The sequence below is a fragment of the Sinocyclocheilus rhinocerous genome, unplaced genomic scaffold, assembly GCF_001515625.1.
Source record: "Sinocyclocheilus rhinocerous isolate Xijiao unplaced genomic scaffold, SAMN03320098_v1.1 scaffold601, whole genome shotgun sequence".
Lineage (NCBI taxonomy): Eukaryota > Metazoa > Chordata > Actinopteri > Cypriniformes > Cyprinidae > Sinocyclocheilus > Sinocyclocheilus rhinocerous.
The window spans coordinates 651,723-667,300 of record NW_015656605.1 but is presented as its reverse complement, the minus strand read 5'-3'; the positions used below and the strand labels follow the sequence as shown (position 1 = coordinate 667,300).

The 15,578-nt window shown below is 39.4% G+C and overlaps 1 pseudogene; it reads left to right on the top strand.

Annotated features, from left to right (window-relative positions):
* The first annotated feature begins 7,851 nt into the window (after positions 1 to 7,851).
* The window catches only part of LOC107720440 (NACHT, LRR and PYD domains-containing protein 12-like), a 48,590-nt pseudogene continuing 40,863 nt past the window's right edge, over positions 7,852 to 15,578 (top strand).

The window sequence follows — 15,578 nt, the reverse complement described above, 5'->3', positions numbered from 1 at the left end:
TGTTCGTTCGCGGAAGGCGGCCCCGCCTCCCCGCTCTCATGTTTCTCTCCTCCCAGTTACCTCGGAGGAAGCAACGACGAGCTCGTGGGTTGAGCGATCAGGCAGAGCAATTTCATGCCGACATGGCGGGCTTCGTCGCCATAGGCTCGTGCAGCTCCGCTGCCTAGCCATTGGTTAGTGTTTTAATACACTGCACGAACCAATGGCCAAAAAGGCTTTTTCCCATATGCGTCTAGCAAGACGCAGTACTCCTTCCCGTATCTCAGGGAACCGAGGTTACTGAGTAACTGAGTACGTTTTCTTGAAAGCTGCAGGTTTCCGCTTGTGCCATTGTTTGAAAAGAGTGCGCTTAAGAAACTGGCAGTAGTTCTCAGAGTTGATTTTTACACCCTGTTCTACTCTAAAAGGCCCCACAACCTCATTGTTGACTATTCCTGCCCATACCATAATTCCCCACTACCTTGCTGCCTTGGAAATCTGGGCGGAGCTTCTTGTCAATGAACTATCCAGCCTTGAGCCCATCCATCTCATCCGTCCATAATACTTTGGCAAAATCCATCTTCATGCACTTTGCCCGATCAAGATGCTTTTCTTTATGCTCCTTTCTCAGAGGAGGCTGGGTTTGTGCCTTTTTTACCTCAGAAACTTCACAAAGCACACTATATCTAGTACTCCGAGGGACATTTGGCAAGCCACAGCTTGTGTATATGTCTGAACTGGTTTGTAGAGGGTCTTTCTTTACCTCTCTCTTTATTCTTCGTAGATCCCTCTGATTCAGCTTTCTTCTTCTCTCCTCCTTTCTCCTCTTCCGCCCTTCTTGAGAATTGTTCACAAAATGCCTCAAGGTTCTCCAGTTTCTATTCAAAACTTTTGCAATTTCTCTTATGTTTGATCCCTCAGCTAGCAATTTCACTATTTTATTATTTTTATCAGATGTTAAGTTAACCTTTTTCTGCCCCATCAAGGTGCCTACTGGAAAAGTAACTAATAATTCTGCACAGTCAATAAAAGCAACTTCTTATTTATTTCAGCTTCTGGTTGTCTGACAAAGAGGACTTGCACCCTATATGTATGTTCACAGTCACAGCTGTGAACAATTAAGATGATCAAACAGGTTTGAGTGAGCAATTAAGGCAAGGGTAAACCTCAAAAACATGTGTACCTAATAATTCTGCACACACTCTAGATGTTTCAAATATTCACGAAAATATAATCAAAAAAGATATATTAATAGTTCTCACTAGGATCATTTGCCTTCTGTATCTTTTGGGTCTTGATTGAATCTTCATTTTCCTCCTCCAACGAGACTGGGTTATTTGTGCCATTCTCGTATATCTTCCACTGAATCTGAATTCAATGTCACTGCATTAATTCCCAAAAAACTTTATACAGCATAAAAACCTTTTTATTTAATTATATAAGTATATGCGTTGAGCAATGTTTTGATGTGATCTGAGAATAAAGTATTACATTTCAAACACTTTATTATACTGAGCGATCCTGTCACTTCAGAAGAATTAGAACTATTTGATCAAAAATATTAAAAACCTCAAAAGTACCGGCAGCAGTGTCATCTGCTAGCTAGTAAAACTGTCAACAGAACTATCATGTTTTATAACTAAGCAATGTTTTTACACGGGAGAACTTTTTCTTTTTCTAGGTGTAATTTCTTATATGAATATTTAATATTTTCATGGTAAAGTATACAAGATTTTGCAAAATACCAATACCAAACAACATCATATAAAACAAAAAATCCAAAAATACCAAAAGCACACTACTCACAATTCAAGCAACTACAAACTAAAGTAAGGTTTAAATGTGTAAAAAAAAAAACAGGTTAAAACTTAAAGTTTGACCTCAGTGTGGATTTTGAAATACCTGCAATCTGTTTTCTCTGAATTTCTATATAAAAATGGACAGGAATGACAAAGCTTGATATCACAAATTTTTGACAAAATGTATAGTTAGAGTATTTTGCCTTACTAGGGCAGTAAAGGTATTCCACAATTGATTACATCAGGTGTGCAGTTCACCTGTGAGTCGTGATTGAGCAAGTGCATAAGGATAGGTGACAATTTAAAATATGTTTCAGGGTGCACTTGTGAAAAAAAAAAAAAAGTTTCAAACAAATATGATAAACTTCATAAGCTTGACATTTACACAGTTCATTTCATTAACATTTTTATATTGGTCATTTGATACCCTTGCCTCAACAGAGGGTGAAGGTGCAAAATACAGAGGGAAGCAGAAAGAAAAAGGTCTGTTGTCTTTCGTACTTGATTAACTGAATGGTATTCCCGGTGAAGTGGTAGGACTGAGATTTTTTTATTTATTTTTTTTCCACACATTACACGGGACTGAGATATTTTTTTCCACACATTACATGGGACTGAGACAGTTTCTTTCCAAACTTGGATTTTCAAATTCAATTGTTCATTTAAATTTTGAGAATTTGGTTTAAAAGGAAAAATACCCCAAAGCTCCTTGAACGAACTTAGACAATTGATATTTTCAATTAGATCACAAATCCCTGAAGTAAACCCTGGGATAAAGGGGGTTACAAACAGTATATGTGTATATGCCAGCACAACTGAGTTCTATTTGTTATGTGTAGTATTTAAGCACTTGTACAATACAAATTTTTATTTTCCACAGATCAGAGGTAAGTGTGATGGAAATTCCAAAGAGAATTCGCAAACCACCAAAGAAACTGAGGGTCAGTAAGCCTGATGCTCAGGGTGCGAATTACGCAGTGAGCATCGGGGGGGTCAGAGCATTTGCAGAGCAACTATTTAATGTTTTAAATAGGGCTGTCAAGTGATTATTTATTCATTCATGAAACACCGCTGTGTTGATCTGAGACGCACAACAGTTCTCCTAGGGCTTTATTTTCATTGGTGAAATTACTGACAATGTGTCTAAAATGTAGTTATTCACACCTTTACCTTATCTTCATTTTTAGGTAAAAACTTTTATGTAACCTATTTTTGTCTTTCTACCAGCCAATGATGCTTCTGAAAGAAAACACGCAGTGTTTGTTATAGTAACACATGCAACTTTCACGTGCATCTGATGGACAGAACCGTGCGCTTGTATTTTAGCCAGCGGTGCTGTTAATGTTATGGTTATTTTAGCAAATAGTATGCTCCCTAAATTCAGTTCAACAGCATTGAGTTAAAGAGGGTAAACTTCATCACTCGACTGAATCTACACGTGCATTTTAGGTGTTCTTGCTCCGTCCAAGCAATGAATGCAGGTCTTTGAATGAGCGCTGTAGCGTATTCTCCAACCGCTCAGGTACTGTCAATACGACCCATTTCAGGAGTTGCCAAAATTATATTTTAAAATCAGCTTGCTGCTGCTCAATGGTGTCCCACAGTTGTGTCCAATGTTTCTATATTTTTCATGTACATGTTATAATGGCTTTCTTTCATGTTTGGGACGACGAAATAGCAATTGATTTACAGTTGAGATACAGGTTTTCACTTTTTTTAAAGAAAATGGATGAGTCAGTAGTATAAATTGTTATATTAATTTCAAACGGGGTTATGTGGGTGGATTTTCTCATTGGTCTGAACAAAGACTATAGAATGCAACGCTCAATATGGCTGTAATATGTAAGTCCGCCCCTGTCTGAACAATGTCTTGAGGTGTGGTAACTGCAGTAAAAGTGGAATAATTGACTCTGGTCTGTTGGATTATTAGAAAATAATGCAAAGTGTGCATTATTTTCTAATAATTCAACTGCCCTTATATACATGTACTTATACGACATATGTCAATAACAGCCTTATAAAATAATAGGACATTAGAAAAAATGGCAGTGCAATATTGCCAAATTTGTTTGGTACAGTATTTGAAAAATAATGTGTTTTTTGAACATTAAAGCATGTCAACATATTCTGTTACACCAAATACACAAAATAATGATCTTTAAAAAAGCATCATATGACCCCTTTAAGGCTTAGCTTACCATTGAAAATGTTATATTTTTTAAATGTTATGTTGTGTGGACCTATATTACATACCAGAGGGTTTCGCCTGACCTCTCAAACACTCGCCCTCTAGTGGTCCAGACAGGAAATGTGAATCATCTATTATACAGTAGTTCCTTAAAATGCTGTTTAGGTTTGTTGATGCAGAGGGACCAGACTTATTGTGTTCTGGATGAATCGAGCAATCTGGAAAACCAAGAAAAATACAGCTTCAGTAGGTTCTGGGATAATGTAATTGAACAATGTCGCAATATTGTGATAATGCACAGATTTTAGTAGCAGGAAGGATAAAAAACTTAAGTTTCATGAAAAAATTTATCCAAATACAGTATTTTGTATCTTGAAAATACACAAAAAAAGCTTTTTTGTAATAGTGAATTAGTTACCTGAGTGAGGCTCTTCTACAGAGCTTAGCACACAACCTCCAGTACAGTTGACCCTAACCTTTGGAATTAACTCTGGATTCCAAACGCAAAAACTTGAGAATCAATTCATTTTGGTAGATTACAAGTCCTGATCCATATTCCCTCGCAGGAATGTAGAAAATTCCCTCACTCGATGCTAGATGGAGCCGTGAGCTGACAAATACACATGATAGTTGGGTGTGTATGCAACGACCACTGCAAAAATACATCTACGCTTAATAAAGATATTAAATCACATTAATATTCAATTTGCTTTTATTTAGATATTTAAAATGAATGCATAAAATAAATGAACTCAAGCACAGATAAATGAAAATTAATAATTACACCACATACAGCACTCTGATGTCTGTCCGCAATGCTGGAGACACAAACCTCGACAGAATCTGTCTCAGTGCAATAAGCGCTGTCTCCATGTCTCCACTAATCCTGGAGGCTGAATCTGAGAAAATTAAACACTGCAAACTGCAATTAGATAGATAAAAAGATCGCTTCACTCAAAATAATAACAAAAGTACATGTAGTAAAATACTTTATTATTATCAAGTAAAAAAGAAAAAGAACTTTAAACATTTCCCATAAGTATTGCATAACTAAGTTGTCGGCCAAGTGATGGATAGCCTAATAATCATGACATATTCACCGCCGTGCGTGTTTATCTGTCCTCAGATCGAGTTGCGTAACGTCATATAATAATCATTCTCTCTCACCTCGTCACAAATAAAACAAAAGTCAAAGTACATGTTCAGAGTTCATTTTTCGCCATTTTAAACAGACAGATAAACATAATCTTTGCAATATAGAGTTAAATCACATTAATATTCAATTTGCTTTTATTTAGATATTTAAAATGAATGCATAAAATAAATGAACTCAAGCACAGATAAATGAAAATTAATAATTACACCACATACAGCACTCTGATGTCTGTCCGCAATGCTGGAGACACAAACCTCGACAGAATCTGTCTCAGTGCAATAAGCGCTGTCTCCATGTCTCCACTAATCCTGGAGGCTGAATCTGAGAAAATTAAACACTGCAAACTGCAATTAGATAGATAAAAAGATCGCTTCACTCAAAATAATAACAAAAGTACATGTAGTAAAATACTTTATTATTATCAAGTAAAAAAGAAAAAGAACTTTAAACATTTCCCATAAGTATTGCATAACTAAGTTGTCGGCCAAGTGATGGATAGCCTAATAATCATGACATATTCACCGCCGTGCGTGTTTATCTGTCCTCAGATCGAGTTGCGTAACGTCATATAATAATCATTCTCTCTCACCTCGTCACAAATAAATCAAAAGTCAAAGTACATGTTCAGAGTTCATTTTTCGCCATTTTAAACAGACAGAACATAATCTTTGCAATATAGAGTTTAACAGATATGTACATAAAGGTTTAGGTTGGAATTTACTTATGATTAAATGGAAAAACGTGGGAGGATTTTGTGAATCTGTATGTAGTCACATTTTGATTAAGGTGAGTGTTGTTCTCGTCTCGAGACTCTTTACAGGTTACTTCCGTGTTAATATTTCTCTGAAGATTTTTTTAACATTAATAATGTGATATTTTCATCTTAAACAACGTGATTTCTTGAGTTGCCTATTCGGTGCTGTGTGTGATTCGTCAAATGTCTAAAAAGCATTTCTGTTAACATACGATTTTACATTAGGCCTATGAACGCAGCTCTTGCATGACCTTATATCTCAAACTATTCAGCTGAACAAAGACTGTTGAATTATTTTATTCTTGTGTTTGTTTGTCATTTTCATCCGGAGTCAGTGCTGGAGATCAGCCTGCTCTTCAGATACTTCTCCATCATGGATGACAAACATACATTCAGAAATGAACAATTTTCACCAAGATGCAGGTAGTTACTGTATAAATAAACACTTAAATTAACTTTGTTTTATAGAAAAAAAATAACCCTTTCTATCCTGAAAAAAATAAACTATTATTTTCAACCATAAAACAGTGTATTGATTTGTTTGATGATTCCCATCATAAAGATGCAGTGATTAAAATTAAGAAATTTAATCTGTTTTCTAATAATAAAGCTGAATGACTATCTATGATCTATGAATGATCCACTAAAATTACGGTAACACTTCAGTATAGGGACCACTTCTCACTATTAACTAGTTGCTGTTAATTATTACTTATAAAGCACATATTCTGCATGACCATATCCCTAATCCAACCCAATACCTAAACTTAACAACTACCTTACTAACTATTAATAAGCAGCAAATTATGAGTTTATTGAGGCAAAAGTCGTAGTTAATGCTTTGTTAATAGCGAGAATTGGACCTTAAAATAAAGTGAGACCGTAAATACTACTACTATTTAAATAATTTAAACCAGTGTTTTGTTTGTTTTTGTTCTGGAAAGATTTCTGAACCATTAAAACATGCACAGAAATGATATAAAATAACAATATGAAAGCAGCACAAGCAATACAATTAATTTAGTTAGTACAGTCTTTACTCACATTATGCATAACAATCTTAGTATTTTGATTGTTCATGCAATGACTACATGCTATTTTGCATTTGTATTTCAAACCTAATGCACATACAGTGACATTCCCATCTTTACTCATAATTATTAATTTTACTCATATGTTACCTATACTGTATATTTACATTCAAACAATTCAATTTAAATGAATGAGGACACCGACCTAACATATGCAGTTCATATTTTCCTATACTTTTGCTCACAGATGGACATTTCTCCAGTCACTGCAATTAATTAACAACAAAAAGATTAAAACAATTGCTTTTTAGAAGTAATATATGTACTTCTACTATTTAAATAATTTCAACCAGTGTTGGTTTGTTTGCTTTTGTTTGATCTAGAAGGATTGTGTCTAGAAGAACAATTAAAAACATGCACAGAGATTATATAAAATAACATTATGAAAGCAACGCAAGCATTACAATTATTTTACTTTGTACAGATCTTTACTCATATCATGCATAAATGTGATTTGGTTGGTAAGTACTTTATGTGTTCTTGTATATTATTTTTGCATTTACTTAATACAAAGTGACTGAAAGGCAGAAGCATATAAATAAAATCTTTAATAGACCAGTATTCCAAGTGCTGACCAGCAGTACCATTAAGTCTACTAGACATGGGCAAGGGTCACATAGTACTCTTTGTAGATGAATGCCTCATATTTTACTATCTTCACTTTTCTGAGTGGGAGACAGTGGTTTACGTGTTATAGAAATAGTACTCTCATGTGTCCGCAACTTGGGGTACATTATCATCCCATCAAAGTACCTCTTTTTTTGAAACAAAAATTTTTAACCAATAGCACTAATCAAACTAATTGTTAAGGTAGTTTAATTATGAATCCGTTACATTCCTAAGAGTTAATTTTGCTTCTGTTACAGTTCAGTCCAGCAGAAGATATCAGATTCAGAGTCTGTGGCGAGTGACTGGTCTATGGATCATCCACTAAAACTTAGTGGACCTGGGTAAACAAACTTCAGACTGCATGCTTGTCATTGGACAGCGGTCATATTTACAGTTTTTCTTGATTGCTAACACACAATTCATGGAACAATTCACTGTTTTCTTGCAACTATAAATACAATCTCAAAACTACACACCAACTTGTACAAACTTCAAACTTCCAGGTCAAAATGAAATAATTTAGTTATCTTTTGTCAGAATCAAGCTTTGGCCTCAGATATAATAAATAAATGCAGCATCCTCTGCCAAATTGCATTACAGTATTGGTAATGAGCTTATTTGCAATAATATATAGCAGCTTCCTAGTCTTCTGACAAATGACTTTCTCTACCTCCCATAGACAGTTGTCTCTCAGTTCTGCAAAAATACATGTAAGAAGTACTTGGCTACAAATCAATCAAACAGTTACGAGTCTGAGGGTGTACAACTTGTGCTGTAGTATATATAGAATAGTGACTGTTCTCTCATCTATAGTACACTCTAAAAAAAAATGGTGCTATATAGCACTAAAAGCGGTTCTTTGGCTTGTAATCATAGGGGAACCACTTTTAGTGCTATTTAGCACCTATTTTTACAGGTGCTATATAGCACCTTTGTCAAATGGTGCCATGTAGAACCATAAGAGGTGCCATATAGCACTTTTTCTGAACAATGGTGTACCAATCATAACTCATCCATGGCTCCCAGCATGCATTGCGACATGAATAAATTATGCAGCTGCATTGTCTTAGTATTTTATTTTATTCTTACTATTTGCTTTTATTTTTGCTTTGACTTTTTACTGCCCTGTTTTGTGATGTTCAAAAATCATATCAAAATTATCAGAATATTTTGTCACCATTGCTGAGATTCACATGCTGATTCTTCATGTCTATGAGTGACAGAATTGAAACCTCTTTATAACCCATAATTCTAAAAGTGGTTTATATAATTTTCTCACATTGTCACTTAGTATCGTAGAACTGCAATAATATAAAACTCATTAAAGAACTACAGATTTTGATAAAATGTAACCAGAGACTCAGACGCATTAAATGATTTTACCATAAGTTCCTTGCCATCACATATGTGGTTTATAAACACTACTGTAACAGCCAAAGAGAAACTTATTTTAACTTAAAATTAAAGTCAAGGGTCAAGAGGCAACTAAAGCAAACACTATTCACCAAAACGGTAAGTTGAAAAGAAAAAAAAAACATCTAAACCTTAATTCTCAAAAAAGAACTTCTGTTTTAGATACTCCAGAAATAAAGTCTAATCTCATAAAACAACTACAGATTTTGATAAAATGCAACAGAGATGCACAAAATGATTTTTTCATAAGTTCCTTGCCATCACATATGTGCTTTATAAACACTATTGTGACAGTCAAAGAAAAACTTATTTTAACTTGAAATTAAAGTCAAGGGTCAAGAGGCAACTAAAGCAAACACTATTCACCAAAACGGTAAGTTGAAAAAAAAAAAAACATCTAAACCTTAATTCTCAATAAAGAACTTCTGTTTTAGATACTCCAGAAATAAAGTCTAACTGGTTAGTAATGTGTGAAGTTGGTGTTGCTGTTTGTGGAAAGGTCCTTTTTTTTCTGAGGTCAAAGGTCTCATGTGGGGGCCCTGGAATATTTCCTTACGTGGGCCTTGGGGGCAAAAAAAAATTATATCTTCAAGAAATAGACTGTATTTTAATGTTGTTTTAACCCTTTCCCCAACTAAACTAAGAGACTAAGAGAGAGTTAAAGAACCTTTAAAGAACTATACAGGGGCTTACAGGTTTTACGGTAGTGGTGCTATATAGCACCTCATCGACTCCAAAGCACTGCTGAAGAACCACTGAAGAACCATACAGGGGTTCAACAGGTTCTTTATACGGTAGTGGTGCTATATAGCACCTTAACCACTCTAAAGAACCGCTGAAGACCCTTTTTTTTTTTAGAGTGTACTGCTACTATGTACTGTAAGTGCCGGCCTGTAGGGCTGTGGGGCCCCAGGCAAGATCATGAAAATAGGCCCCACTGGTGTAAAAACTGTCAGAGCAATTTGACGAGTGAAGAGAAAGCACATAAAACGTCAATTTCAATATTTAAGCGTATAATGTCTATTAAGTGTAACACATTCAACATACATGTAAAATATTTAAACAGATTTTTAAAAATCAGAGTGCAAGTGAGCTTGAAAAATGAAAGTAAATAGATATTCATGGAACACAGATATGTTGATTTGTAACGAGACTTCATGACGTTATGAGAGATTTTTTTGAGAGGCATTATCCATTGAATTCCATATTAACACAAAGATTGAAATATTGGGAATTTCATTTTAGACAGCACCTTTTCTGTCATTTAAAATGCTTGATCAGCAGTTAAACATTAATAAACAATAAACGCATCACTAAACATTGCTCATGTTTCTATTGAACTTGAGCATTTTGGAGAGAAGTGTGGTGGAATCTGTGTAAATGGATAATAATAATAATATGTTTAATTTATATAGCGCCTTTCCCAAGCTCAAGGACGCTCAAGGATACTGTGATAATTACAGCACTCGAGTTCTCCCAGTATATCATGGACTGTATTAAAGTGTAGTGCTATCTTTAATGCTTTTATTCACACTGTTTTGTATTTAAGGTTTTCTGTAATTTGTCATGTATGAATTATACAGAGCTATGTGTCCATGTGGAGAATGTGATGTGAGATGTGTAGAACTTCGCCCAGCAGTTCTCCGCCACACAGAAGCAGACCGAGGCCATCAAGCACATCCTGCCCCGGCGTGCAGCTGCTGCCTCCACCTGGCTGCCGGCGGCAGCGCCTCAGTATGCTCGTCGCCGAGGGCGGCCCCCTGCCTCCACCCCCGCTCCCACGCAGCAGCCTCCAGCCAAGCAGCGCCGTGGAGCCGGTCGCAGGGCAGCCACCCCGCTCGTCCAGGCGGCAAGCAGAAGAGCAAGAGGCCCTGAGACGGGCGACCCAGAGATGGAGGAAGCTGCTCTTCGGGAGATGGTGAACGCACCACTCCCTCCCCCGGAGGAGGGCCGGGCAGAGAATCTTTTGTTTCATTTTTCTCCACCACTGACTTCACGGTCAGTGGTACCCAAAACCTCTGCAAAAGAGCAATTTATTCTATCTCTGGGTCCCCAGAGACTGGGACGGGGAGTTGTGGATGGGCCAGTTCTGGATCGCACTCACCCTCCTCTCTCGCCAGTGAGCAGCAGTGGGCGGTTCGAGAGTGCTATCATATGTACTACTCACGCACCCTTTGCCCGAACGCAGGTAAGTGTAGCACACCATCAGACCCCGCTTCGGACCGGCCATGAGATGCCCGGGCTGGGTCCCTGCGTTCCTCTTCGCTGCCCCACTGCTAGTACGTCGGTAGTTCTGTTGGTGCCACTTGTACGGTATCTGGGAGCCTGGCTAGCGCTGCCCAGTCCGTCTCGTTGGCTCCTTCAGACCATCAGACTCGGTTATGCGATTCAGTTTACCCGGCGTCTTCCCAAGTTCTGGGGTGTCCACTTCACTTTGGTAAAGGCTGCAGATGCCCTTCACAAGCTACCGTTCAAGATGCTCACGCAGAAGCGCATCTTCAGGTGCATGAGCTTCGCCCAGCAGTTCTTGGCTGCACAGAAGCAGACTGAGGCGATTCGAAACATCCTGCCCCGGCGGGCAGCTGCTGCCTCCAACCGTCCCCCGCGCCGCAGCACCGTGGAGCCGGTTGCAGGGCATCCGCCCTGCCGGTCTCGGCCCCCGCCAAACCTTGCGGCAAGCAGAAGAGCAAGAGGCCCTGAGACGGGCGACCCAGAGATGGAGGAAGCTGCTCTTCGGGAGATGGTGAACGCACCACTCCCTCCCCCGGAGGAGGGCCGGGCAGAGAATCTTTTGTTTCATTTTTCTCCACCACTGACTTCACGGTCAGTGGTACCCAAAACCTCTGCAAAAGAGCAATTTATTCTATCTCTGGGTCCCCAGAGACTGGGACGGGGAGTTGTGGATGGGCCAGTTCTGGATCGCACTCACCCTCCTCTCTCGCCAGTGAGCAGCAGTGGGCGGTTCGAGAGTGCTATCATATGTACTACTCACGCACCCTTTGCCCGAACGCAGGTAAGTGTAGCACACCATCAGACCCCGCTTCGGACCGGCCATGAGATGCCCGGGCTGGGTCCCTGCGTTCCTCTTCGCTGCCCCACTGCTAGTACGTCGGTAGTTCTGTTGGTGCCACTTGTACGGTATCTGGGAGCCTGGCTAGCGCTGCCCAGTCCGTCTCGTTGGCTCCTTCAGACCATCAGACTCGGTTATGCGATTCAGTTTACCCGGCGTCTTCCCAAGTTCTGGGGTGTCCACTTCACTTTGGTAAAGGCTGCAGATGCCCTTCACAAGCTACCGTTCAAGATGCTCACGCAGAAGCGCATCTTCAGGTGCATCTGTCCCCAAGATTGGTTTGCAGCGATCGACCTGAAGGACGCGTAATTTCATGTTTCGATCCTTCCGTGCCACAGACCTTTCCTGCGGTTCACGTTTGAAGGACGAGCATGTCAGTACAAGGTCTTTTGGGCCGGCTGACTCCCAGGTAATCCTGAGGCCCCGGCCCGGCTATTTGCCTAAGGTTCCCACTACTCCCTTCAGGGATCAGGTGGTGAACCTGCAAGCGCTGCCCCCGGAGGAGGCAGACCCAGCCATAGCTTTGCGTTGTCCCATCTGAGCCTTGAGATGGTACGTAGACCGGACACAAAGCTTCAGGACCTCAGATCAGCTTTTTGTCTGTTTCTAAGCAGAGGATGGCCCACTGGATAGTGGATGCCATCACCCTGGCTTATCAGGCACAAGGTGTGCCCTGCCTGCTCAGGTTGCGAGCCCACTCTACTAGAAGTGTTACTTCCTCCTGGGCACTGGCCCGTGGTGCCTCATTGACAGATATTTGTAGAGCTGCAGGCTGGGCGACCCCCAACACGTTCGCTAGATTCTATAGCTTTCATGTGAAGCCAGTATTCTCCTATGTTCTCACCTCAAATGGGTAGAAGCACTGAGAGGCCCTGGTTTAGTGTCGGCTTGCTAAAACCGCTCCAGAGAGTCCGTACTGTAGACCCTGTCGAGCTCCTCCATCCCCTCGGCAGCCAGACGTGGTGGAACGTCCAGCACCAGGCCCTCACTCGATGAATCTGTGAGAACCTTTAGAGGGCTGGGTTCCATATGTAGAGACCTAAGTGGATCCCATATGTGTAAATTCCACGGTATAGCTCAGAGGCAGACTTTCTGCCATTTTCCAAGAGGGTTGCAATCACCTCTAAATCTTCCATATGCGCCTAAACAGTTTTCCTATGTGTCCATGCTTCCGAAACCTCCTTGGGAAGGATGGGGATTCCGCAACGTTCCTGTTCCAAGTGGAACGGGTACGTTTTCCCAGTGTTATCCAATCTCACTGAGTGGGTAGTGCTTCGACAACAGTGACTGGTCTTCTTGTTGCGAGCCCCGGCCTACACCAAAAAGAGGGGTGCAGGAGGCTCACACAGGACACTGGAAGGGGCAGCATCCATTGCGCTTTGGTACGGATCCCAATTCATCGGTCACCGCTGTCGCCACAGCTGCTGTACTACTGCTGAGCAGCCGGGTCACTGGCTTGGCTCCTCAGCGAAAACCTGAGTATGCGTTGCACCTGTTGCTTAATTATACTCTCGCTGCGATCAGTGGCAGCTGGATGCAATCATCGCATGCCAATGTGCATTGGCTCATTTAGTTTACACTCGAAGTAGATTGGTCTCTCTAAGCGAGATCCCAATTCGTTGGTCACCGACGTGATGTCTCCATTCCCTCCTTCAAGGAACGAGGGTTACATACGTAACCGAGACGTTACTTTTCATGAGGCACACAGTACAGCTGCTTTGTCCTTATTTGGTTCTTCCGAATGATCGGGTCAATGGTGGAAATGCTGATGCTGTCAATTCCTTGGAAGACTACCTGGTCTTCAACTATTTGAGCTTGAATTTCCCAAATTATTGGCAATCACCATATTCAGCAGGGCAGTCTCCTGCTCAGCTGTGAGAAGTCTTCTCCTACCTCAATAGATGGCCACCTCTCAGTTCTGCAAAAATGAAATGACCATTACTGAATTATGGTCATCCTTAACTGTGGCAAAAACTAAACCGAAAACAATTTGGAGATTTGATCTATATGGACTTCAGCATTGCATGTATCACAGTAACAAAGCAAATTACCTGTTTTCCTAGCATTTTGCAGCACAGATGCATCACAGTGTGATAAGTGTTTAAGTGAATGAGAATGTGTTTAGAGTTTTTAGCTACAACACTAAACCCCAATCTCTGAACCAAATTCTCATTAGCTTAAACCAATTTGTCGAATAAAGCACTCTTTCTGCTAAACCTTAAACACGTTCAGGCAGTTAGGCTCTATTTGCAAATCTCTAAACACATTCTCATTCACTAGAGAGTGTTATCAAGGCTGGATCTGTCACACCAGAGGTTTTTTTTCTCTGTCTTGCAAAAAAGACAACATTACTTGTGATGTGGACAAAGTCCTCAGGCCGGACTCAAGCACAAAGACATGATGCTGAGACAGAATGAATCTCTCATTGACCCTGATTTTACAATTGCACAACTTACAGTATTTGAGTGTACTGTAACATGCTATTCATTTAGAGTTTTATTTGACCTTTTTGGCCTTTGCAGTTGGACTGCAGTATTTTTGCAGAATCCAAGTGCTGAATATATACAAACATTCAGTACTATTCAATATTCAGCACAATACTATTCTTGCAGTACATACAGTAGGCCTATACAATATATTCACCTTAATCTGTTGCAATTACTATACTTTTTTACAAAATTGCAAAATTGTTTACTCAATGCAATATACTTTTTTTCCTGTAATGTTCTGGATGCTGTGTTCTCCATTTTTCTCTGTAGTGTCTAATGAATGCTCTGTAGTGTTTATTTTATTGACTCATGTGTGTGAGATCTGAGAGGACCGTTTGATTTTGAGTGCAAGTGAAATGGTTTTGCAGTGATTGTTTGGTTTTGATGGAAGAGTCAGAGGTTTTGTGAATTTAGTATTTGGTATTTGTGTTTAAGGTTTTGAGAAAATGAGTGATGGTTTCAAGAAATGTGTTTTAGCAATTCAGAAAAACTGTAATTAGAACATTCTTATGAAGTTTGTTTTTCTCTGTTTCAGATCAGTCCAGCAGCAGAGATCAGATTCACCCAGCTTTGTGTCTTTGAACAGTGATTGGTCTATGGATCATCCACTAAAGCTTAGTGGACCTGGGTAAACAAACCTCAGAATGCATTCTTGTTAACGGACAGTAGTCATTTTTAATCAATCAACTGACTACCTTAGTTGAACTTGAAAATAAATCTCAATAATCAACGTTTACTATTAACATTAGTATTCTGATTGTTGATACAGTGGCTACATGCAAGGTTTGAAATACAAACACAAGATAGCATTTGTATTTAAAACCAGCACACACAGTGACATTCCCATCTTTACTCATAATTATTTTACTTATATATTTACATTCAAATATTTAAAGGAATGAGGAATAACTTTGTCATTGTTGCTGTGACTTTTATTACTGTTTTGCAATAAGGAGCTATTTTGGCAGTATTTAAATATATTTGGCAATTTTCTGTTTATTTTGAGGGGGGGGGTGGGGGGGGATTAACA